The sequence below is a fragment of the Megalobrama amblycephala genome, linkage group LG20 (genome assembly GCF_018812025.1).
Source record: "Megalobrama amblycephala isolate DHTTF-2021 linkage group LG20, ASM1881202v1, whole genome shotgun sequence".
NCBI classification, from domain to species: domain Eukaryota; kingdom Metazoa; phylum Chordata; class Actinopteri; order Cypriniformes; family Xenocyprididae; genus Megalobrama; species Megalobrama amblycephala.
This window is the reverse complement of record NC_063063.1, coordinates 5984491-6012368: the sequence shown is the minus strand read 5'-3', so window position 1 is coordinate 6012368 and position 27878 is coordinate 5984491. Positions and strand designations below refer to the sequence as shown.

Genomic DNA, 27878 nt, shown 5'->3' with positions numbered 1-27878 from the left:
GCAAACATCTGGGGACTGAGGAGACAAGTTGCTCAAGTTTAGGAATAGGAATGTTGTCCCATTCTTGTCTAATACAGGCTTCTAGTTGCTCAACTGTCTTAGGTCTTCTTTGTCGCATCTTCCTCTTTATGATGCGCCAAATGTTTTCTATGGGTGAAAGATCTGGACTGCAGGCTGGCCATTTCAGTACCCGGATCCTTCTTCTACGCAACCATGATGTTGTAATTGATGCAGTATGTGGTCTGGCATTGTCATGATGGAAAATGCAAGGTCTTCCCTTAAAGAGACGACATCTGGAATGGAAGCATATGTTGTTCTAGAACTTGGATATACCTTTCAGCATTGATGGTGCCTTTCCAGATATGCAAGCTGCCCATGCCACATGCACTCATGCAACCCCATACCATCAGAGATGCAGGCTTCTGAACTGAGAGCTGATAACAACTTGGGTTGTCCTTGTCCCCTTTAGTCCGGATGACATGGCGTCCCAGTTTTCCAAAAAGAACTTCAAATTTTGATTCGTCTGACCACAGAACAGTTTTCCACTTTGCCACAGTCCATTTTAAATGAGCCTTGGCCCAGAGAAAACGCCTGCGCTTCTGGATCATGTTTAGATATGGCTTCTTTTTTGACCTATAGAGTTTTAGCCGGCAACGGCGAATGGCACGGTGGATTGTGTTCACCGACAATGTTTTCTGGAAGTATTCCTGAGCCTGATTCCTATTCCTGATATGTTGTGATTTCCATTACAGTAGCATTCCTGTATGTGATGCAGTGCCGTCTAAGGGCCCGAAGATCACGGGCATCCAGTATGGTTTTCTGGCCTTGACCCTTACGCACAGAGATTGTTCCAGATTCTCTGAATCTTTGGATGATATTATGCACTGTAGATGATGATAACTTCAAACTCTTTGCAATTTTTCTCTGAGAAACTCCTTTCTGATATTTCTCCACTATTTTTCGCCACAGCATTGGGGGAATTGGTGATCCTCTGCCCATCTTGACTTCTGAGAGACACTGCCACTCTGAGATGCTCTTTTTATACCCAATCATGTTGCCAATTGACCTAATAAGTTGCAAATTGGTCCTCCAGCTGTTCCTTATGTGTACATTTAACTTTTCCGGCCTCTTATTGCTACCTGTCCCAACTTTTTTGGAATATGTAGCTCTCATGAAATCCAAAATGAGCCAATATTTGGCATGACATTTCAAAATGTCTCACTTTCAACATTTGATATGTTATCTATATTCTATTGTGAATAAAATATAAGTTTATGAGATTTGTAAATTATTGCATTCCTTTTTTATTCACAATTTGTACAGTGTCCCAACTTTTTTGGAATCGGGTTTGTACTAAGCTTGCTCTTCTGGTACAGCATTGCACTTGCGATGCAGATAAAAGAGCTCAAAGACTTGTAAAGCAGGTAAAATGGCACGGTTGCTTCAGTGTTTATATCACACGTTTTATTTTATTAACACTAGGTTAGGTTTAATGTTAGTGGTACTTTTTTTCAAAATGCCACAGAGCATGAGCCTTTCAGCGCCACACACCTCCACTCACTCCAACTGCTGTGATACCTACAACAAGCATAATAAAACGTTTCCAGATTAACATTCATCTGCTCTGGATAAAACCGAACACCATTTTAGCGCCACTCACTGGACATTTCACTTCAAAGTGTAATTTCAAAGTGTCGCAAAACATACAAGAAGCAACGAAATACCATTTTGCAGAAATGTCACCACAGACACATTTTTGCAATGAGCCTGCGTTGCATTTATGCATTTGCTATTATCCATCTGCATTTATCCAAAGTGACTTATTCAAGGCATTAAAGGTATACATTGTTTTTAATCAATTGTATTCCCTGGGAATCGAACCCACGACCTTGGCATTGTTAGCACCATGCTATTCCGTTTGAGCTACAAGAAAGCTACCATTTTAGAGGGGTTTGGGTCATGCTGGGAGAATGGCTGGTCAAACAGCTTCACATTAGCTTGTCCAGGTTAGGAAAAAAAAAAAACAGCTTTTAACCAGGCTGTGATACCATATAAACCATTTTAAATCAGCTAAGACCAGCAAACCACCTTATAGCTGGTCATCTCAGCATGGTGCAATCACCCAAAGCAAAACACTTTAACAGCTGCCTAGCAACACGCTGTAAACTATACCAGATGGATTTTTCACCATCAAACAGCAAAATTTCTTTAGAAAACACAAAAATAAACATCTAGTCTGTCAGTTTCACTGTAATGTTTTATTTGGTCCTTTTATTTATTTATTTATTTATTTATTTATTTATTTATTTATTTATTTGCAAGGCACTCGATGGCACTCAAAAAAAAAAAAAAACACTTCAGTGCAAGAAAAAAAAAAAGCATATTTGATGTTGGCTAAATAAGAGTGACATTATGGGATAAAAGGTTACAGTAATTAGACAAACAAAGAAGCATATTTTGTCAGCAGCAGTAGAGTTTTTGTGATGTTTGCTAACTAAAATGTGCAGCCTGTGCATTTTCGCATGGCGTATCTCATAAAAATGCCTAATGAATCTCTGTGACTCTTCTAAATCACCCACAGAGCATCCTGCCACTTCTGTTTTTCATTCGGACGATCACACCCATCACTGTCTCATTTTTATGCTTTCCTTTTTGTGAATGTTTTATCAATTCAGTTTCCACTTCAGTCATGCAGTAGAAAAAAAAGCTTGAAACAAACTTAAATTATCTGCATTGACATGCTAAGCTTATGCCAAAACTAGCATTGTTTCAGCCACACTGGCATTTTACTTTTAATTAAAGTTTCTGTTCATGTTTCATTAGTGCATGTTAAATTGATCAAAAGTGACAGTAAAGACATTATAATGTAACAAAATGTTGTTCAGATTAAGCTATTATTTTAAACTTGAAAAAAGAATCCTGATTTTTTTTTTTTTTTTTTTTTTTTTTTTTAATTACAGTTTCCACAAAAATATTAAGCAGGACAACTTTTTATCAACATTGTTAAGAAATGTTTCTTGCAGGGGCGTAGGAGCCATTATACGTGGGGGGGACACGTCCCCCCCACATTTCAAAATCTAAGTTTTGTCCCCTTCACTATTTCCCAATGTCAGATTTTGTTTTGCACTGCCTGCCTATCTCTGCCGATTTCAGAGTCTCCAAATTAATCCATTCTGCAACTTTTAAATGCATAATTAAATTTTTAAAAATGAAATTATAGGCTTAAGTGCAGGTTCCGAAAGTTGGTCGTTTTGTCGCTATGGTTACACACACACACGCACCATAAATTGCGCTCTTTTATATGGCAAAAGTGGGAGACATAGAGCAAAATAAGTAGACTAGCACCAATTAAGTTTTCGTGCACTATATTCAAAGTCATCTGAAGCCATTCCATAGCTTCATGTGAGGGACAGAAGAAATATACATCGATAAGTTCACGGTCAGAAACTCGTCTTCCCTCCGCTACAGCTGTCAATCATTCAGCATTTAAACAGCGCGTCGTGTACGGTAACGACAGTCAGCACGGTAAAACTCTCCAATATGATATAGTCCCATTATAATACTTGATATGTAGATAAAGAGCTGTGGATTTGCATAAAATGACTTTATCTTGCTGGAGTTTATTGCTGTTTCTGAACGATGTCATCATATTGGCTACAGGGTGTCTGTTAGATCGCACAACACAAGGACTATGAATTTGCGTCACACGCACAATAACTGGAATTTAAAAATGAAAGAAACATATGATTAATAATAAACTGTTAGATGAGTCAGATGTACACAGGGATTATCTTTGTACCGTGAACTTTTCAATGCGCAGCACAACTGCGCGCTCTGACTCGATATTGCTTCAAGCGCATCATTCTGCACCCGGGATGTGCATTAGCGGTTTTTTGCTGTTGTTTTGAAGCGTTTCATATTATCATGGTTTTGCACACTGAAAGATTATTAATAGCCTATTTTGTTCTGTCGTATCTATAGCTTGTTTCCCCATTAAAAAGCTGCAAAATACATTTAAATAAGCGTCTTTTAATGTTACATTAATATAAATACATTTCATAATACAAATAGTAATTTTAAACTTTTTATTAACATTTGGATTTATAAAATTACTGTGCAAAGTTTTTAGGCTAGAATATTTTTTGCTGCCGAATTATATACTCGCCTAGTTTACTTATTTATTTATTGGTCAGCTTATGAATATATTTTTATTCATTTGTTATTTTTCTCTATAATGAGATGTTGTGTTTAGTGCATTCTGGATTGGTTTGACCACTTATGAACTATCATTTAGCCTACTACATGCTGTGTACGTGACTAATGTGCCCTACCATCACCAATAAATAAATTACTTTTAGAGCACAAAATTGTTTACAAGAGAACAAATTTCTTTATTGATCTAGTCACATAATTTTGCTCTCAGAATACACCAGATTTATGCATTTAAATTTAAAATGTACAAAATTTTCCTCCGGAAAATTTCCTTACTTCCACACAAATCCGGGGAATTTCCCCAGAACCCCCCTGGCATTTACTGTCCCCCCCCAGGTTCAAAATCGCTCCTACGCCCCTGGTTTCTTGAGTAGCAAATCAGCATATTAGAATGATTTCTTAAGGATCATGTGACACTGAAGACTGGTTTAATGATGCTGAAAATTCAGTGTTGCATCACAGGAATAAATTACATTTCAGCATTTTTTAAATAGAGAACAACTATTGTAAATTGTAATAATATTTCAAAATATTACTGTTTTTCTGTATTTTTCAAATAAATGCAGCCTTGGCAAGCATAAAAGACATCTTTCAAAAATATTTAAGAATTGTACCACCTCCCAAACCTTTGGTAAAGCACCTGTTCCACCTTTTTTCATTTTCATTAAGAGTCATTTTTTCCACCAACCATTTAGCTCCATTCTGGAATGTAATGCTGAATGATGACTCATTCATTTCTGATGGATAAAATTCAGTCTTTTATAAAAGTCTTCTTTTTTTTTTCTTACTGATTGTCCTGTTTTGCTTTACATCAAGTAAAATCTGGTGTGGGAAGCATTTCACGTTGTCTTTAAGACAAGTAACCTAAGTAACCTATTGATTAAATCTTACAGTGATGTCACACAAGAGCTACTCAAAATAAACCTGAAACCGTAATAAAATGTCTGTCAATCATCTACCTGTAGCTAATAGTTTCTAATATGATAGAATCTGTGTTTGACATCGAGTGACATGGACATGTATGGTAGAAGAGCACAGGTTGTTTCAGCACTGAAATTGGAAATTATTAGTAGTTATGTAAAGAAGACATCATGAAACCACCCTTCAAGCCCAAGGTTCTGCAAGAATGAGTTTAATTAGCATGTATTGTGTAGTGGTGCAGAATGGCTATAGATAATTACAGGTTAGTTTGCAAATGTTTAAATTAGATGTTACGTGTCCTGCTTTAGGTTCTGGGCTCAAGGTTTCCCCCACGGGAACCATACATGCGTGAAAGTTTATTGTAGGGGTAATTTAGGTCAATCTGCAATACTCTTTTATGTTCCCATTCTTAGTTTTAACATCACACCACACCCGTATAGGAACGCCCAAGCAGATGAAAGGGAGAATAAATGCTAAATTAAGTGTTTTATATATATATATATATATATATATATATATATATATATATATATATATATATATATATATATATTTTTTTTTTTTTTTGTTTTGTTTTTTTTTTTTGTGCAAGATTAATGGTAAGGGAGATTTAGTAGTGATTAATGTTTTGTTATGCTAATTTAGAAGAGTTTCTGTTAATGTGGGTTTTTGGAGAGTTATACCATCAAGTAGCGCATGTGGCTTGGTATGAGAGCAGGTAAGTTATATGCTTTAAGTTGCTGTTCTCCATTCAGTAAGTGCTATACCATGCTATTGTTAACATGTTAGCAAATTAGCAAGTTGGCTTTTTTTTTTTTTTTTGTTTTACAGTGAAGTAAATAACTAATTTGTTTCGCAAGAACTCAAAATAAAAAAGTTAATTAACTACATGTTTTATGTTAATTGCTATTAAAATGTATTAGGCTAACTCAGTGCTTCTAGTTAGGAGCAATTATCATACATGAGTACTACAAACTCAAAACTTAATAGTTCTGCTTACTTAAAATTGGGAACATCAATTTTTGGGAACTGGGAACATTACCTCAATTTTTTGAGTTAGCCTACTTATTCGGGTTTACAGTGTAATCAAACTAGAAAAAACAAAGAAATCACTCACTGCTCTTCACTGAATAACTTTTTGTAACTTCAATAAGGATTAACCTTTATTTAATTTGTACAATGAAGATTATATTGCAGTGTTGTTTTACATTTCATTACTTTATTCAATTTCTGTACCTGAAAACTACTGCTAGACCTGCCTGAAAAAACTTTAAAAGCACTGATTATTTCATTTGTATCTTTGTCTATTGTATTTATTTATTTGTGCTATTGCTTGTAGTTTGATTATTTGTTCTTTTTTATATTAATGACTGTTTACTTGCCTTTAATAATCTTTGACATTTGTATTAGTTAGATAGTAGTTTTATCTATGGTATTAAAACTGGAATCGAGAATTAATGTCTAACCTTATTTATTACAATAAAAGGATACATATGTCCAAAACAACAAAAACAATAACTATTTTATTCATTTATTACTTTTGTGAAAATTGAATAATTTAATTCATTGAATCTAATCGAAAATCAAGAATCTAATCAAATCAAGATCTTGTGAATCGGAATCTAATCGAATCAGGGCATTTGTTTTGATACCCAGTCCTAGTTTTTAACCATTAGATTATTGGAGGGACATAAATCTCTCAAGATTGCAATAAAAATATCTTTCATCAGTGTTTCGAAGATGAAACAAAAAAAAAAAAAACATCAGAGTGATTAAATAATGACAGAATTTTCATTTTTGGGTGAACATTCATTATTTTGGCCTATTATTGCTCAGCTTTCTGGAGTTTTATGCCATATAAAAACTTGAATCTGGTGCTCTACAAACTTTGACACATTTCTGCCTGCTATGTGCAGTAGAATCAATGTTCAGTTTTCAAGTACGTAATAAATCGTTCCCACAAAAGCGATTCCAGTGTAAATGCATTTATAAATGCAGAATTTATTTGGCCTCTGCAAAAGTTCGGGTTCCTGTACACTAGTGTGTCTCTTTCTATATGGCAATAATACACTGGATATGCAATGAGACCGTCGATCATATGGCTGCGGTTCTCCCTCCATCACCTCAGATGCTGGAGTGCAGATTGGGATCCTCTTTACGCAGCTTCATTTGGCAGTGAACGAGCAGCACTTGAGCTGCCGCTGAACCGAAGTATGATTAGTTTTTGTGGGTAAAGTCGTGTGGACAGCACTAGAGTTCCTCTCTTGACAGAAACTCATGACTTTGAGATTCTTCTTGAAGTATCTTTTTTTTTTTTGTCTTTTGAAGATTTACGAACAATACCTAAAAGCATTTGGCTCGCAGGTGGAGAGCGCATCATCACGGCAAGTTTTGAGACTAGTTTAGTTTGGAGTGCCGGCTGATGATTGCATCCTTTGATCTGAAGTGCTGTTACACTGTCAGGTCGTTGTACAGTGTGTCTCTTTCATCTGAGCTGAAACGTCGCATTGCTGAATGTAATCTGCCATGAATTGCTGCGTCGGGACTCCAATTAGCCACATGTGGAGCTCTTTTCTGATGCCCTGTCGTCTCCACCTCCAGTCTTGCGGAGGTAATGGAAGCACTTGGCCTGCGCAGGAGTCCCCGTCTCTGCTGCACCTGCAGGATTAGTATGCAGACACTGGTGGTCCCTTTGTGCCGTCCCACCAGCTCAGGGTCAGACAAACAACCACACCATTAGCACAGCGCTCCTTATTAACATGTAAAGCTCCGCTACTGCTGTCGGTTTCAGACTGCCAAACTGGCATACTGGCATTAGACTTGATAATGAATGTAACTGAGATGTATTTAGATTCTGGTTGTGTGATGATGTATCATTATGATGTAGTTAGCATACACATATACAAACAGGTTATTTAGGACTGTGCAAAATGACATTTCATTTGGTAGGTTCTGGTTGTTCTTGTGTTGGATTATCTATCATCATCCAAAAACATTCATTTCAATGTTTGGGAGTTTTGATACAATATTTGCATTGGTGAATCCTGGCTGCTTTTCTATCAGGCATTGCTAGCTAATGCTGGCTAACAACCAAACAAAGGTTTTCATTGCTTTTATAGCTTGTTTGCTAAATGTTAATCAAATAAGAATAAAAATATTGCATGTTTTAAATTTTCATGTCATCAATTATCTCCCTCAATAAGTTATTTCACATAACAGATGTTTACATATTGTATTGTCCACAAGATAAAATTATTGCTGAATTTATAAAAATCCTGTTACGTGTGGCTGTGGTAGCACGAACGATGAAGACGAAGATGACGATTAACAATACTTTACTTAGACACAGGAGTTTCCAAACAGGGTTACCAACAGCATACACACATGTAGACGACAACGAGAACGGACAAGGAGTGAATGGGAACACAGGGTATAAATACAGATGACTAACAAAGGGAGCTAAACAAGGTGATGGGATGATTAACAAGACACAGGTGGATCAAATTAACTAATCAACAGAACGGGGAAACTAGGTCACAGGGGAAGACAAATATGGGGCTCTGTAACAGTTCGCCCCCTCCCAAATAGGCGCGTCCTCGCGCCGTAAGAGTCCAGAGGAGGGAGGGAGGGGGTTCTGGAGGAGGGCGGAGAAAACACAAAAACAACAAAAGAAAAAAGTCCATGGAAAACAACAAAGACAGCCCAAGGGGGAGTGGAGGTGGGAGGAGCCAGGGGTAGCCAGGAGCAGGAGGAGCCAGATGTTACCCCAGAAGCCAGCCAGGACGAGGCCCCAGGGTAGAGTCGCAGGTGGGAGGAGCCATGTGGAGTCGGCTTGGGGCAGACGACACCCTGGGACGACCAACGGAGATGCAGCTGGAACCCAGGGTAACTAGAGCCGACGAGCCCACACGCAGCCGATGGTCCTGGAGACCGAGGAGGAGCCATGGCGTCGAGCGCCCGAGGAGGAGGCGGACATCCAGAGGGCAGAGGCTGAGCCGGTGGGACCGAGGATGTAGGCGGAGCTGGAGGGAAGGAGGAGCCAGACGGAACCATAGGTGCAGGCAGGTGGACGACTGACCAAGGCGGAGCCGGAAAGACGAGGGAGCCCGGAGAAGCCGTATGGCCGATGGTGTCCGGTGGAGCCAAGGGAGGGAGGAGCCAGGGTGACGCCGAAGTGTCGACGGGCCAAGGTGGAGCAGGGGGCGTGGAGGCTGGAGTGGAGGCAGGGGATCTTCTTGAATGGATGGAGTGGAGGGCCTGAAGATGCTTGACATCCCCACCTGGCATGTGGGAGATGTCAAGCAGCAGAAGGGCAGAAATGATGGTGGGACTGAGGAACTGGCTGTGAGACTGGGTGACGGAGGAGGCGGGAGAGGGAGGCTGGGTGGGCAAACAGGGAACTCAGGAGACGGAGATCTGGAGAACACTGGAGATTGGTCCTCTGGAGGCTCAGGAGAATCATTAAAAACAGGAGAATCAGGGGAATGGGAAGTCACCTCTCCGAAAAAATCAATTAAATCAGCCGTAAAAATGTCTTTCAGTTCCTCAGCATATTTGCCAGTGTCAGTCATAGTTTCCATCGTGGTGGCATTGTGAGCGGAGCATTCTTCCCAGCCCTCAAGCTCCACAAGCACTCCCACGACGTCAGATGATGTTACCGGCTCGCGCACCTGGTCAGAACCTTGCTGTGAGGTTGGCTCTGGGCGATGGTACTGTCCGATCCTTTCCTCGGTCCTGGCTCATCCATCGTGGTGGGCTGGCCTCCTCGGTCTGGCTGGGCTCGTGAAACATCTCCGTTGTGACGTTCGTCGATGGTGGCTGACTGGCTTCTGGCAGTGGAGTGGGGCTGGCGGCGAAGTCATCCTCCGCGGGGCAGATGGTAAACGGAGAGTTGTTGTTTACCAGCACCCACTCCACGAGTGCGGCGAAGTCCTTCTGAGGACCGCTCCTTGGGAATATTACTCCGATTGTGTTTGACTGAAAGAAGAAAGTCATATACACCTAGGATGGCTTGAGGGTAATTTATGGGATCATTTTCATTTTTGGGTGAACTAGCTCTTTAACTTACAGTAGTAAAACTTACATAACATATTGGTTTATAACAAGTCTATATTTCAAAAAAGTGCGAGAGCTTTTGATGAAATGATTAATATCTGTAGAACTTTAGTCATCAGGTTTTCAGACTTGCTCAAATGTGAGAAGAAATGTTCATTACAAAAACAAACCTAACATTTATCATGAAATCAAAAATGGACTTTTTTAATGGTATATTGTGGTGTTTATTAAATCATTTATCTATGCACTTTTTTTTTTTTATTTATTAAAGATGTGCCCTTGTAATCATCTTCTATATTCTTTATAAGTTTAAAGGTGCAATATGTAGGTGTACTACACTTGTTCAAAATTACATTATTTAACAAAATTTCAATAATGAATCAGTACACCATAAATCTTTCTTCTAAAATGTGTTTTTGTCTTACCCTGATTTACTATGGCAAGCCTGTTATAAATGTTTATATTTAACTCCCTGAGGTCTGAAAACGCGCCGGCGCGTTTTGCAGGTTTTTTTTTTCACATTGCAGCAAAACAGACTTAAAATGCCCGTCATTTTTTGCATAGGAATAAGTAATATATCAATTGAAACTTAGAATATCTTCTTTTACTGTATACACTCAGAGTAAAAACAAAATTGTGTTTTTGCAAAATAAAGAAAACTAAAATATGCATGTCTCTCGTCTCCCTCTGACAAAAAAAGTCCAATCTGTAGTTCTCAGAAAATGAACTGTAACTTAGTGAATACTAATGACAAAAAAATTAGACTTATGTCAAATCGAAAACAAAAATTCGGTGTTTATGTACTAGAAAAGAGACACATGTCAAAGTCCGTGTTTCAGTTTATCCGCTAATGCCCACGCCCACGGAGCCAGCGCTACAGAGGCAAATTATGACAATACAGGCATACATCATCTCAATCATGTATTTATTGTCTTGAAAAGGATTGTATGTAAAAGCATGGTTAACGACCTCTGGAAGACATGCCGTAGTTCCTGTTGTCCTCCTCTTCTTTAAAAATTTGTGGACAATGTGCACAGAGCGCCCTCCGGCTGCAAATGAATTGAAAACACCATTCCTCAAATGTCCTCTTCTTCTTTAGAATAATTTGTGGACAAAGGTGAAACGTCCTCCGAGCAAGAATAATTGAAAACACCAGCGCTTTGGAAATGAATATAGAATAAACCTGTATAGAATAAAATCTGTATAGAAAATTGACATAAACATATGGAATCCATCAATATTTCTCCAAATGATGCTTTTAAACTAAAACCTATAGTCAGACTCTTTGCATCACAGAAATTAAAAAAAAAAAAAGAGCTGAAAAACAGAGGTTTTTTTCACAGCCTACCTGAAGCCTCAAATGCAGCACCATGAGGTTCTTTAGCTTATTTTGTCTTCTCAGGTGTAAATGACCCATTATTCTGATGATTCACGCCTGCACGCAACTGTGTTTCTTGACAAAAAGTGTCTAATAACTAAATCAATATATTGTTTTAATGAACAAGTGGCATTATAATTTTTACATAATTTTGAGCAAAAACTCTAGCCTACAACCTCCAATACCCAGAAGTCTTGTAAACACAGATTTAATATATATTTTTGGCCTTATTTCAGTGACTTAATTTTTTTTGTTTTTCAATAACCACGCATAAACGTTATTCCTTCAAAAACACAAACATGTGCAAATGTTCCTCACATATTATGGTACCTAGTTTGTGCTGAATACAGTGTAATGACACTTTTGTCATTTATATGAAACAACTGAAAAAGCAAAATGTCAGGGCATTCAAAACTTCTCCAGGCCCCAAATCAGCCTGACTCCAGTTAAGACCCAGCGGAATTTCACACGAGCTACTTACGTACTCGTAGTGTGTGTCTTGTTACTGAACTAGATAAAGGCTCCGGCTATTTGAACTGTGGGATTGGCTTTTAAAAGAGAAAAGTTGACGAAACAGCTAAATTTGGAACTCCAGAATCACCTGAAAAAAAAAAAAAAAAAAAGGCAAACTGGCGTTCAAAAAGAGAATGTATTAATAAAACAAGAATCAACATTGGCTTGGTTTTTCAGAGCTAGTAAGTACTGAGGGATTTTAACTCTTTTAAAAGCGAATCGAAGATGGCGTTTGTATTACTCAACAGGTGAGTAAGGTATTTCAATTAACAGAAAATTGTCATATGTAGCTCTCTAACAGAGTACATTGTAAAGCATTATCTATTGTGAGGGGTCATTTCATTATGGTTGTTGTGCTGGGATTTATTTTCAAGGAAATATTGTGTCTATTAATGGGTATAGCTACAGTAACGTCTTCAGCTAGGCAGCTTAAGATCCTTTCCATCAAGTGTATATGACTATCTTTTTTCAGACGAACACAATCAGAGATATATTTAAAAAATAATCTGTCTCTTCCAAACTTTATAATGGTAGTGAAGGGGGACCAGATTTTGAAGCCCAAAAAAAAAGCATCTATCCACCATAAAAGTAATCCATGTGGCTCCAAGGGGTTAATAATGGCCTTCAGAAGCAAAGCGATGGGTTTTTGTCAGAAAAATATCCATATTTAAAACTTTATTAACTATAATGACTAAGTCCCGGCAGACGGGTGTATACATCGATTTACGGTGGAAGAGTAACCTCTGACCAGAAGCATGACGTATTGACGAATACGGAAGCACAGAGGATAGAGCAAAACAAAACAGCAGTCACAAATTAGAAGTCTAAAATGAGAAATTTTAAAGATAAATATCGGAGGATTTCGATATTCAAGAAGAGGAGCTTGCGTTTGTTGCCCAGCTCTATTTGTTTGAACCGTGAGGTGTCTAAGCTTACCCTACTCCTACATCCTACATCTTACATCGCGTCAATGGGTTACTCAATTTGAATTTATAAAGTTATGAATATGGAAATTTTTCTTACATAAAGCTTGGAAGAGCAAGGATATTTTTAAATAGATTGTGTTTGTCTAAAAAAGGAAGATTTTATACACCTAGGATGGCTTGAGGGTGAGTAAATCATGGGATAATTTTCAGTTTTGGGTGAACTATCCTTTAAGCCTAGCAGTGAATGTTTTATGAGCAGTAGGATAACCATATTCATCCGCACAGTCACGCAGAGCCAAAACACAACCAAAACAATGTTCTTCTGCAAAATGCATGCAGTTTTTTTTTTTTTTTTTTAACCACTAGAGGGCCAAAAGTTACATAGTGTAAAAAGATTGTCAGGCAATATAATAACGGGAAGTTTTTTATCATATAGTCAGCATTTTGGCAAATTTATTTATTTATTTGTTTAGTTGGTTGTTTACTAAATTTTTTGAGGGTTTTTAAAAGTCTAAAATTGACTGTCTGCTTTTGATGTCACAGCTCAGGATAGTCTGGTGGCTATGATAAGGTACATGGCATTTACAACTCAGATGATTTGCTCAAAAAGTTCTCTGGTTCCTCTAAAATGATCAAATTCAAACTAATTCCTTCAAGGAGGCACCCAAGTAACCGCCACTGAGATGAATGTGAATGCTAATGTATTGTTTCTGCAGCAGGCAGGCTGTTATAAACTTCCTTGTTTATAATGTGCCACCCATCTCCCCGAGTTAAAGTTTGGTACAGATATATAAATGATGAACACCTATTGCAACATCATCAACAACAACAACAACAACAACAAAATGATTTCCCTTTCAAAGTCAGCATCCACACACTGCAATACTTAACTAAATCTTCATCCTTAATTAAAAGTTATGCTTCCATTAGGGCCATAAAACAGCTAAAAGGTGCATTTGAATTGACTCTCAAAACTTTGTGACCTTGCAGCACTTTAAGTAATATAAACAAAACTGTTTCATGTCTTTAATATATAACCCTTCAAGATGTTCTGTTCTAGCTAATCTCATCTCTTTTTTTTTTCTCTGTCTTGTTGCAGTCTAGTTTAGAGTGCTTGCTGTGTTTGTCTGTCACCCGTTTGAGAGAGAATAGAAGGCAGCCATGAGGTCCGCTTCCCATTAATCATCTCAATGAGCTTTTGTTACTTTTTTTTCTTCCCAGAACGGGTCAATCAAACCGAGATGCTTTACCGCATTTTCTTTTGTCTGTGTCTTTCACCAGGGCCGCTCATCAAATATTCATAGCTTTTTTCAATAATTTATCTCTCGTACACCCTTATCTTGTTTTAGGACACTCGTGCATGTGATTAGTAAACTTCTGAAAGTGTGCTATGTATGTAAATGAGGCCGACATTTTCAACGAGACCAGCTGAGAGTTTATAGCTACTCAAGCTTTCAAGTGGAGCTATTCATCTCTCTTTGCCTTCACCAGCTTTTATGTCATTTGCACATCATGTAGAAGCACCATCCCTCATTATTATTCTCCTCCTATGTCTTCAGCTGTCAGTTTTTGCAATTGACCCTGAAGCCTAATATCCTTAATAAGGTTGTAATGATACTAAAATCTCAGTAGTTGATACCAGTGAAATTTCATGATTCCCAAAATAAATTTTAATACCACTGCTAAAACTAATATGCTAATGAACAAACACTTCAAATGAAATATTTATATAACAAAGGTGTTATCTCAAATGAGGCAAGGGTGGCAGCAGCACCTCCTAAAATAAATTGAATGAGAATATATATATATATAATGTTTATAATGTTTAAAGTTTTTAATGTTGTTTATATGTCTATGCGATGTTTTTAATATGCTTTAAGACAAATCATATACAACTTCATAAGTCAGCACCATTGCTGAGTATTTTCTCCTCAAAAATGCAGTGTACCAAATACAGTCTCAAAAACGCAGTTTGAAATCGACGGTGTTCCTTGCATCACAAACTACCTTGTAACCAATCACATCAATGTGATTTAGCATATCATTAACTACAAGTATGCTCTAAAGAGACGCTAGGTTATCCTGGTATATTTTTCTATATATTCTTTTTTTTTTTTTTTTTTTTTTTATATGAAAAATCGTGTACATTTAGCATTATAGTGGGTGAATTATGTACATGATGTATATTACAATGTTATGATGAACTATATGCCTTTCTCCACTGACGTTCTAAGTTGTTTAAAGCATTTCTAAGGATACTGATTTTTAGAAGGTAGACTGAGATGGTGAACAGGAACATGGTTTGTGTAACATTAGCGACACATTATTAGCTGTTTGATAATGTAGTCAAGCTAAAGGCTAATCATATTAATTACCGTTATGTGTCTGACATTGTAAAGAGCGATACATACATTGGCCTAACCTGACGAAGACCTATTTGGTCGAAATGTTGTCTTTTTAATAAATGTTGAGAGCAGCAGTGGCAGTGTGCCGATTTTTGTTTGTTGACATTTAAGTGGTTCTGACGATCGAGCACCTGCTCTAAGTTGTGCTGGGATGTGCGCATACTTTCTTCTCTAATGTTTTAATGCTCTCATAAATATGTGTCTATAACTTCAAAACAAAATGAGATATTTTCACCAAATTTGATACACATATGTATGGACACTCTCTGAGGACACCCCCCCCCCCCCCCCCCCCCCCCCCAAAAAAAGGTGGTGCTATAACTGTCAAAAAAAAAAAAAAAACTTTAAAAAAATTTGTTCCTTAGTAAATTGCCTGTATTGGTTGTATATGGTCTTTTCCATCTATCATCTAAGTTCTAACATGCTTGCTAAATAAAATATAATACCTTCTTATGTGCTTAAAAGCCTTAAAGTGCTTGAACTTAAAGTGCTTGTTATCTTTATTGGCCCGATAAGAAAATTTGGCCAATATATTAAAGCCGATGAATAATGAATTATTTCTTTCAGCTGAGACACTTCAGATACGCATTGATTGCCATGATGGTTTTGAATTGCTTGAAATATGCTTGGAGTCATGCAGAAAATACAGTTAAGTGCAACATGTGCAGCAAAAATCTGTCATATAGGCTACATAACATTATAATGATACAAAATAAAATCAATTGTGTGCTTGGGACATGGCTTTTAATGTTGAGACTTTTATGTAATCAGGCTGTCAAAAATTATATAAAAATTAGGATTTAGATTTATTGGCCAATATATTGGTTATCAAATATATCAAATATAAATAATTATCGGTTATCGGTATTGGCCAAAATGTTCATATCGGTGCATCCCTAGTTAAGTCGGCGCTTTAGGCCTGCTAGGAACTTTTTTTTTTTTTTTTCTCGTGGAAGTTTTACATTTGGTGAGCTAATAAAATATTAAAGCTCAAATATTTTGTGAACAGTTATTTAATTGTCATCTGGTATCGTGGACTCGCTCTCTCTTTTCATACAAATGCAGCTGCTGCCATTTTGAGACATTATTTTGTACATTGTAATGGTTTATAAGATAACAAAGGATAACAAATAAGATAACAAAGGTATGATTTTAAATCAGTTTCATCTCAAATCAGTATCTCTTATCCCCATAATTATTATTGGTGAAATACTGTGTAATAAGTGGAATGACTGTACCAGATCCCTTAAATGTCTGTATAGTTTGCATTGTTTGCAGAAGTTTTGCATTTAAGGCGAGACACGGCAGGTGAAAACATCGTTTTTTCATGCAGTGGTCAATTTTGAGATTTTGGGCCAGTTTGCTCCCTTAACATGTAAGCTTTCATGTCAAAATAAAAAATATGTCAACATTACACATTAAGGTGGTTATTTCATTACATTTTGTCAACTTGCGCCTTTAGACTTCTATCGGAAATCACCAAAAGTTAGCATTCTAACGCGAGCTCCCGTGCCGTCTCCATTCACAGAAACATGTTATGCCTCGTATCATTGTAAAGCTCTCAGTCTCATTAACAGCGCTGTCTAATCCAAATATGGACATTTCCTTTGTAGAAATAACCAACCGCGAAAGTTTGCCGGGGAATCTACAGCCGAAAACCACATCTGATTGATCGATGTGAATTTCCGACTACGTGATTGGTTCTCAGGCGTCACGCTTCCTTGTTTATTCTGCGCCTGAGAGAAAATGCCGACAACACCGAAATCAAAATACGGCAACAGCTGTCACTTGCAAGAGCTAGTAAAATGAAAGTAAACAACAGATTAGACGATGAAACCCCATCATCGAGTGTCTCATCGCGTAACCTATTGTTTGGAAAGGGAGTGTTTTGTATTGTTTTGGAGTGTGTTGGAGGGATTGGGAATGACAGCCGCGCCACACAGGAATGGCTCATTATTCACGTCACACGATTGTATGAATTAGGCATGTGTTTGTGTTGTCCTAACTGTGCTGGATGAGGGCTGAAAATTAACATTGATCCACAGAATCATGGGTTCTGTAGTAGTGTGTTGCTGGAGTGTAGTCTGTGTGAGAGAGATAGGTACTGCAGAAGTTTGCAGTTTTTGTGACTGCTGTTATGTGTGTTTGTTATGGTAGTTCTCTTCAGCTTAAGGCTATTGTTATTAATAATTTATTCATTTATCAATTTCCATGTGTTTTAAATATTACATAATACTGATATTAATAAACTGAATATATATTTTGTTTGTTGGTCGGGGGTTTCAATAGAAATAAATGAACTTATACAATATAAAAACTTTAAAGGCCGTTTTCTCAAAATGATTTTTTTCTCCCTCTCAGAGTCAGATATATCCACTTCAGTAGCACCTACAAGCACCAACTTTTCCAGACTTATACTTAACTATATTCTGAAGGCTTTTACAGAGGGATTTGTTGATATATCATTTCTATCCTGAATTATGGGTCATTTTACTCAAAAAAACATGGCGAAAATAGGTTTTTTAAGGCTATTGTCAGTATTCTCTAATTTACTAAAGCACAAAATAAGATATCCAGAATCCCTTCTGTAAAAGCCCTTTCATCTAATATGTCAACAAATATTCAGATTTTGTTTTTGGAAATGTATGCAAATGAGCATATATTTAAGTATATAAGGCCTCATTTGCATATTAAAACATAAATTTACACAAAATTTGTAATAAATTTTTTTCTTATGTTTATGCCAGTAATAAACTGGAAAAGTTTCACAGTGATATCTTTTAATTAAAAAAAAATCCCTATTCACCTGTAGTGTCTCGCCTTAAAGAGCTTATAATATATTTTAACTCTAAAGAACAATATTTAATATCTAATTATTTACTTATGTGGCAAGTAGCTGTGTAATAAGCGGGATAATGTACATCCAGTCAGTTTTTATTACAGAATAAACTGGATGTACATTATAAATGTCAGATGTATGTCTGATTTAAAAAAAATAATAATAATCTATTATATTTTTCTATTATATTATATGTCAGGGTTTACAATGTTAATCAGTATTTTTGTCAAACTTTTTTGTATTTATTTATTTTTTAAACTTAAAGCAAGGAGGAAATGATACTAAAAGAAATATTGGCACAATTTTGAATCTAAAAGAAATATTGTTTTAAATATATGTGTAGATAAATATTATTTTAAAGTTAGTTATCAGTATTACAAATGCTGCGCTGCTATTGTAACTTTTCTTTTTTAGCTTGACTTGGTACCAAATTACCTCCACTTTTGACATCCCTAATCCATATTTAGACTTACTGAGTGTGTGTAGATTTCCTTAGTGAAGTACTAAACGCTGGGGAACATTGATTTGCCCTTTGTAAACCCATCCAAGAGCAAACAAACCCATTTGTTGTGCACTGGCTGTGCATGTAATGTGCTGCTCTTTCAGTATTCATGTATTCTGCTAAAGTGAACGTTGTTTTTGAATGATGGAAGATGAGCAAGCCTCCCTACCCTAAGTTCAGCAGAAGAAAATTTGCCCTTTGCCTCTTGTTTAGAAAGGACAGACACAGTATGTCACGCGGTTGCCAAACGCACTGATCGCAAATAGTTTGAAAAGGTCAGTGGCTAATCCACAGGCAGAACCTTTGAAAGAAGCGGAAAGGCTCTTTCATTTTGAAGAGGGGCTGGTGGTTTTTGCAGTGTCATGATGTCGGCTCATTTATGTCCCAGTGTTAAATGCTGATTTAACAAACTTAACTCAATAGAAAGTAAATCTATCTATCTATCTATCTATCTACCTATCTATCTATCTATCTATCTATCTATCTATCTATCTATCTATCTATCTATCTGTCTGTCTGTCTGTCTGTAGCTGCCTTTTTAGATTTTTACAGACTGTTTGGGGGCATTAGCATACTAGCATTAGCATATATAACCCATGCTGACAAAATGAGTTGCAATGAGCAAATGTTCAAAAATGTCATTCTTATTATCGTAATCTCTATTAAAAATTATGTATGATTTGTTGGAATCCGACAAAAAAATGACTGAGCTACTGCTGTTTGAAGTCGATAGAGTCAGCAAAGTCAATTTTTGAGAAAAATCGAGTTAAAGTTTTCTGAAGGTTCCAAAACAAAATCACCCAGCAACCATACCTTAAAATCCCTGGTAATACCATCAAATTTGACACAAACCAAGTCAAAACCCATATCTATAGGAAATATATATATATATTTATTTTTTTTATTTTTTTTCATGATTCCACAATTGTTTGATTAACATTAATGAAACAGACAGCCCATATATTAAGACCTACTGTACCAAATCTAATATAATGTTACACATCAGATTTTTTTCCCCAACAGTTAACCATACTTTCATTTAAGACGGATAATATTTACGTGAATACTTGTCAAGACAGATTTTTTGAAATACTGTAATTCTGTTTATGTGTATATCGGTATTGTGTGCTGCCTGAGGCATTTTTGTGTGCGCACTTCAAATCTGACTGTCAGCGCGAGTAAGATTATTTTGTTTAAATCAGCATGAGTTTGAAAATCACATTTCATTGGTTCAGACTCGTGCCATCGAGAATTCGCTAAGTTGGAATGCTGCGAATTAAAAAATTTAAATCTCTCTATTGTTTTATATGAACGATACTGAAGCAAAAACTCTAGTCTACAACCTCCGAACTTCATTTTAATATATAATTTTTGAGAAGCGAGTATTCCTTCAAAAACACAAACATGTACATACATGTTCCTCACATATAATTGTAGCCTAGTTTGTGCTGAGTGTAAACAGTTTATGAACAACTGAAAAAAGCACAAATGTCAGGGCATGTCAGAACTTCTCAGCATTTTTCATAGTCAAAGGAAAGGTACTCCTGCCTGAGGCATACTTCAAATCTGACTGTCAGCGCGAGTAAGATTATTTTGTTTAAATCTCAGAAAACATACAAATAAAGAAACTTTTTCATAGTCAAAGGAAAGGTACTCCTCTCAGAAAACATAGATGTTTAATTGCTATTTGGAGCATTGGGATTGCTAGACGATTGCTTAATGAACTAATTTTTGTAAAAACCTCAATTTCGACCAAAATTTACTTTTTCCACTTGTTTTGCCTGTAGCTCGAAATTAGCCTGTGCACATTCTGACTCATTTTGTCAGCATGGGTCACATATAAATGTCAGTCTCAAAGCTAACATGCATGGGCTAAGAGCCACAAATCTATTTCATGGAGCCTTTCATGTTAATATGAAATATGAAAGGAAATATCCTTGTTTCTCAATGAAGAGCTGCACATTCTTCCTGATACACAGTATTCATAAGGGACAGATTTGCTGCTTATCTATAAGCCAAGTTGCTTTAGGGATGTTGTGGTTAACCTTCTATTTTGATATAATCAGTGACTGATACAGTAGTTCTCTTATCGTAGGCCAAAAAAGGCATTTCAAATAAAACTGTAATCATGCCATATGCAAACAAGGATATTTATATTCAGATAAGTGTATATGTTATTCCAAAATGTCATGCAATTAGGATCCTATAGATTCGTGTTGCCAGAGCTCCTGTGTTTGGGAATTCGATACAGAGATTTTAAAGACAGTTGGTTTTGATTCATAAAGAACCCTTTTACATTCTAAATAAATTTGTTTGAGTTTTAAAGAGATTGATGTAGATACCTTGAATAACAAGCGTCTTATGTTTTATTAAATAGCAGGATTAAATAAGTCCTGATAGCTGTTATGTGTTGCCAGTGGAGGCCTGTGGGTTTTACTCATTTTATAAAAGACCCAGATCAAAGAACATGATACAGGGATTAGACTTCGACCGTTTCCAGAGTCTCGCGTCATCAAAGTAAAACAGCAAATCTACATGAAAAAGCCTGTGATCTATTGTTGATTAACACAATCTTTGATATCACAATTATTTTTATGTCTCGATGAGAAGAGGCCAAAGGTTCTGAATTGCTATTTTGATATCACATCTTAATGTAACAAACAGAAAATCGAACATCTAACAAACTGAAAAGTGGTTAGAAGCTACCCTGTGGCTCATCCTCAACTTTTGGATTAAACACAGTTCAGTCTTGATTGAACGCCATAGGCAGCGTCCCGGGTTCAAAAACAGGTCCGATAAAATAATGACATTGGATTGGAAGGTTACGGGGATGCGAGGTTGCCGGCTCAGTGGACCTCATTAGTGTCAAACACTTGAGCATGTGCTTGTGTGAAGTGACCATTAGAGCGCTGTCAGAACAGAGAACGTACAAGGATTTTTTTCTTATTATCTGCAAGCGCAGCACACCGTACACCAGGCAAGAAGGCCCCACCATACAGGGTGAATATGTCGATGTGTGTATGGAGGGATTATATAGAAGGTACTCTGTCATCTTTCTGAATAACAAAAACCTGTGTATCTTCCACACAGCAGCCCAAGGGAGACAAATCACCCTGTAAGCCTGTGTACAACAAACTCTAAGCACTCCAAACCGAGGATGAAGGCTGTCTTGTCACCAAGCCAAGCGCAAGAAACGCAGTGTACGAAAGTGAAAATCACGGAACAGCCGATTCTGTGACAGGATTATTAGCTTTTGTATTCAGAGTGTCCTTGAGGGGGGGGTTTGTCCGTGTTGTTGGATTCAATAGGAGAAAACACTTGCTGTTCTGACTCAGAGCTTTTCACCTCACTGTTTGCATGCTAGAGGTTTTCATTATGTCCTACAGACATATAAGCAACATGCCAACCGAAATAAATGTTCTTTATTTTTATTTAACAGTGAAATGTGTTAGTATAGAAAGTCACATTTACAGAATGTTTGTCCTTGTGAGGCTGTATTTGTCAGCAATATTTTATGTTTTCAGAGAATGGGAGCTGGGACTGGCTTAATTATGCCTGTTACATTATGCATTGCAATATTTGCCCCAAATAGGCAGGTACATTTGACAAAAGTATAGACTTGCTCTTAAAACTGTTAATCGGCATTCATCAATTATTCACCAACATGCGTCTTTCTGGAGCTAATAGAGTCCAAAATCTAATTTATGCTGCTTTAATAACTAATATTGGGGTAAAACAAAAGGCAGCACGTGGAATTTGCTAATTATATTCACCAGAGGCCTTTTAGATTGCACACACATACAAAATTGGTAATTAAGGAATATTAACAACAATATTGACATGAAAAAGAATAAAAACCCTCGCTGCCCTTGGCTGGTTAACTTTAGTAGCTTTAATAAGCTATTTAAAAATGAACATTAACATGAAGATCAACAAGGCTGCATTTATTTGATACAGTAATATTAAGAAAATTTGAATTTAAAAGAACTTTTCTGTTTTAACATGTTAATTTATTAAGAGAAGTAATTTATTCCTGTGATGCAAAGCTGAATTTTCAGCATTTTTTATATAATGTCACTTCTATTCAGCAAGGGTGCATTAAATTGATCAATTTAATGCACCCTTGCTGAATGAAAGAGTTAATTTCTTTAATAATAATAATAATTAATCACACTGACCCCAAACTCTCATTTTAATGCAGTGGTTGATTGACAGATGATCTATGTGGGATGCATCAGGATGCATTTGTGCAAATTCTGTGTGATCACATGCATCTACCTCTGAATGTGGTTTGAGTAATTGCATCATAACACATTTACACTTATATTTAAAGGTGCAGTAAGCAATTTCTGAGCAACACTGTTGATATTTGAAATCAACCCAAACAAACACACCCCTCCCTTCATTGCTCCACCACCAAAATGCACAAACATGCAATGCAAGAGTGGATGTCTCTTTATTGTAGCAGAAGTGAAGCAAAATAAGGACAAAAAATGAACATGCAGTATGTACATGTATATACAAAGAGAGTCACCAGCACAACACCAGCTCTAGGTAATGACACTCAAAATTGTTACTATAGCTAATATTACAACAACAGCATATCTTGGTTCTGTGAAACACAGCAAAACCAATGTTACTCACATATGGAGCAGAAACAACTTCGTCATCTGTTTTCAAGCCTTCCCACTTAGGTCTCTCCAGCGCTGGAAAGCTTTTCTAATATTAACGCTCTGATCATAACCCTTCTTTTTCCAAGGATATTCCTCTGACCTTTTCACTTTTGTAATGCCTCCCAGCCATATGTCTTTCTACAGTCTTTCTTCATACACAGTAAATTTTGCAGTGTTAAATGAACTCTATAAGAGTCAAATTTAACACTCGGCCCGAGTGTATTTGGTCCCACTCAGAATTGGTGATAAATTGACTCTCGTCATAGTGTTAAATTTTCAGAGTTAAATTAACTCTATTTTGAGTAAAAATTTAACACTGCTCAACACTTAATAGTGTTACTAGAGTTTAACACTAGGGGAAAATTAACTCTTTTTGGTGTTACTAGAGTTTAACACTAGGAGAAATTAACTCTGTTTGGTGTTACTAGAGTTTAACACTAGCGGAAAATTAACTCAGATTAGTGTTAATATTTAACTTATGTAGAGTTTATTTACATTTGTAATAGTGAAAAATTCTCAAATTTCAAAAACCAATTGGTGTTTTCAAAACAGAAAAGAAAACAAGTTCAACGACATCACATTTAAAACATTTATTTAAACGTTGTCAGGCTCAAAAACATACACGTATATGCACAAAAATACATCACATCTGCATGAAATGACAATACATCACTGTATGCAGTACAGAATCTGTTGAACCACCTAGCTAAGCAGCCTTGCTCTAACCTCAGCAATACAAGGACTTCACTTTGCCAGCATCTTTGTTGTACACTTTCATTCTGACAACAAGAGTGTACATCTTGTGTAGAATAGTGTTATAAATGGTGCCCAAAACAAAGTGTGCCTTAAAATTAGTTCACCAAAAAATAAATTCTCTCCTTAACTCACCCTCATTTCATTCTAAACCTGTAAGGCTTTTGTTCATTTTCAGAACACAAATGAATATATTTTTGATGAAATCTGGGAGACTTCTGTCACTTCATTGACAGCCTACACAACTACCACTTTCAAGGTGCAGAAAGGCAGTAAAGACATCATTAAAGTTACCCATGTGACTCTGTTGATTTAACTTCAGTTTTATGAAGCAACGCAAAACCGGACTTGCGTACATGAGAGCATCACGACGCATGAGTGATTTGCTGAAATGAAAGCAGTCGTTGTGTGAATGCGTGTATAAAGTTGAGGTTAAACCAACAGAGTAACATGGATTACTTTAATGTCTCATTACTACCTGTCGGGGCCTTGAATGTGCTAGTTGTGTAAACTGTCAACAGAGGGACAGAAAACTTTCAGATTTCATTAAAATATCTTCATTGTTGTTTCAAAGATGAACGAAGGTCTTACGGGTTTGGAACGGCATGAGGGAGAGTTAATGACAGAATTCTCATTTTTAGGTGAATTAAACCCATTAAACATTAAACATAATCCCATTAAAACATTTAATCAAAAGGCAACAAAAGAAGAGGCTGACTTGCATGGAATGACATGTTGATCAAGAATGAAGAACTGGTGAACTGAATTCTCCGTTTCAACAGCCAGGTGATAGGACTGAGCACTTCCAGCGATGTCTTGAAGATGCTCCTCAATGCTTGTTTCACTCTGAGAAAACCAAGCAAATTGCACAGGACTAATGTTAAATAAAGAAAACTACAAGAAAATAATAATAAAAATAGTAATAAATAAAAACAAACCTTCTAGAAGACAAGCTAATCCCCACTTGAGATGTAGACGCCTTTTCTGGCCTTGACAAGACAATCCTTTTCCTGATGAACAACAAAAGCATTTTAAGATCAACACTGCTTGTTTATTGCTATATTAGCATAGTTAATCCTTAGTCACATTTAAAGGGTTAGTTCACCCCCAAAATGAAAATTCTCACCCTCATGTCGTTCCAAACCCATAAGACTTTTGTTCTTGTTTGGAACTGATATTTTTGATGACAGAATGCCGTCAGATTTCCTTCCATAGACTGCCTTTCCAACTGACACTTTGACGCTTCAAAAAGTTCATAAAGACATTGGAAAACTAATCCATATGAATTGGGGTTTAGATCAAATTGTCTGAAGAGACTTGATCGCTTATAATGAACAGATTTAATTTAGGTTTTTACTCACATGTAAACATTGATCAGCGAACATAAGCAGAAGCTCAACCGAACCTTAATAACACACAAAACCAAACCTCATCCGGAAGCTCAAACGCTGGTTATGCAGCACGTAACCAGCACAGTCCTTGTGCGTTATTCAGTTTCGGTTGAGCTTCTGCTTATGTTTGCTGATCAATGTTTACATGCGAGTAAAAACAAAAATTAAACCCGTTCATCATAACAAGCGACCGATTCTCATCAGAAAATTTGGACTAAACCGCTCAATTCATATGGATTAGTTTTACAATCTCTTTATGAACTTTTTAAAGCATCAAAGTGTCAGTTGCAAAGACTGTCAATGGAAAGAAATCTGACAGCTTTCTGTCATCAAAAAGATTTTTCTGTCATCAAGAAAATTTGTGATCTGAAGATGAACAAGTCTTAGAACGACATGAGGGTGAGTAATTAATGACAGAACTTTTCATTTTGGTTGAACTAACCCTTTAATGCAACACCATGGCAATAAAACTGCCATGAAAGATGACACAATGAAATTCTCATTTCATTTTGTACCTTTAAATGATACTCCTTGTTCTTTAGCAATGCCTCTCTGTATAGTTTTGATTCTCCATGTCAAGTATCTGGTGGCACGCTCACCAATATAGCAATGCTCCTTAGATAGACAAAAGACAAATTTTAAAAGACAAAAAAAAAAAAAAACTTAAATCCAAGAGCAAAATACACCATTTAAAACTTAAAAAGTGTGATACTTACGTGGGGGTGGGGTCCACTGAGATACAGGAACACCACAATTACTCTGGGATATTTCTCATTCACATTCCTTGGTTGTGATGTACTGCAAAATAAAAAAAAATAAAAAAATGTGTATGTATATATATATATATTTATACATATTCTTCTAAATGTTTAATCAAAGATCAAATTAATGTTGGATTTTTAAATTGATTTATTAGTTTCAACAGTAAGTTTTTTTTTCTTTCCCCCTCAAATGCATAAGTAATAACGTGTTGCCCACCTTTTTAGCTTCATCATCGAGCCTCATTCGTGTACTTGAAAACCGTTCTTCAATAATGAGTGTGTCCTGTGAGTCAGTGGAGTCAAAGGATGAAGACAGGGACTTGTTTGAGTGCACAGGAGAAGCTTGTTAATTAAAACAAAAAGAGAACAAAATACGTTAGTTCAGCAATATGTGCCATGCCAATAACAGTCACTGCTAACAAAGAGTGAATTTCAATATGCGTTACTTGTATCAACCGCCGCTCTGCTCAAGTCAACTGATTGTTTATGTCTAACAATAATATAAAATAGTCGTTCGTGCTACCGTAATCATCGCAGAAGGTTAAAGTGACGAGAAACAAAAAAGCGGGTATTTTTAAATACCCATCGCCTTCTTCGTTGCGCAGTGTTGGGCCATGTTAACGCTATCCCACAGCGCCATCTAACTTACGTGGCTTCAATAAAAATACTATGGTGGCATTTGACAAATCGAATTTAGAATTAACTTCATCGTTACGTTTACATTATAAAATGTTGAAAACACCAGCCACAGCCCTACCTGCAAGATTTCGACCATCCAAACACATAAAAATGTGTCAGCTTACACCCTATTGTGACGTTAGATAATTAAACGTTAAAAAAACTATAAACACATTAAACGGATACACCTAACTACAGCTGAAAATCAAATTAAGTAAGATTACTGACATAATCTAAACTTTATTACCACATTGTGACGAAAAAACACATTTCTCCAACATAGGCCTAGTGACTTGCAGCGAAGTTATTCAGTATTTCCGAGTTTAAACCAAGTTAAACCAGATCAGAAAACTACAACTGCATTATTATCAGCACAATTGTTAATATCAAATATTAAACTTACGTTTTAATAAGTTAATTAAAAGAACTTACCTTTTAGTGCGAGGCAAAAGAAAATGGCGACGAGAGAACTTCCGCTCAGGTCTTCAGAGTTGGCTTAAGGGGCGGAGCTTAACAGAGTAAATTTAACGAAGCAGAATTCAACTCTGATTATTTTCACCAACACTAGGGGGTATTTTTCACTATTTGTTGTTAAATTAACTCCTTAAGAGTAAATGCAGATTAACACTGTTTGATTAACACTGTTGATTTTACTGTGTATCTCCCTCTTGCTCACTCTCTCTCCTCCCCCATCATGAGAGGACACGCCCCCTACTGCTGATTGGCTACAGGTGTGTTGTGGTGCTCGGTCCAATCCACTTTCAACAGCGTTTCTCTGAAATCAGTTACTGCACCTTTAACACTGCCCACTCGTGATCGAATCACATGAAACCAATGTTAATACTAGATGTAAACGCGGTCACACTGTCTC

At 36.6% G+C, this 27878-nt stretch overlaps 1 protein-coding gene and 1 long non-coding RNA gene across 8 annotated transcripts in view; one reads left to right on the top strand and one right to left on the bottom strand.

Moving 5' to 3' along the window:
- Nucleotides 1-27878, top strand: part of LOC125255161 (protocadherin-15-like) — a 265679-nt gene that overhangs the window by 203288 nt on the left and 34513 nt on the right. The window lies entirely within an intron of this gene.
- LOC125255163 lies at nucleotides 24197-27662 on the bottom strand. Its single transcript, XR_007181844.1, has 5 exons — nucleotides 27440-27662; nucleotides 26285-26671; nucleotides 26084-26183; nucleotides 25116-25187; nucleotides 24197-25023 (listed from the first exon to the last, which is right to left on the bottom strand). It is a non-coding gene; the product is annotated as an uncharacterized LOC125255163 (long non-coding RNA).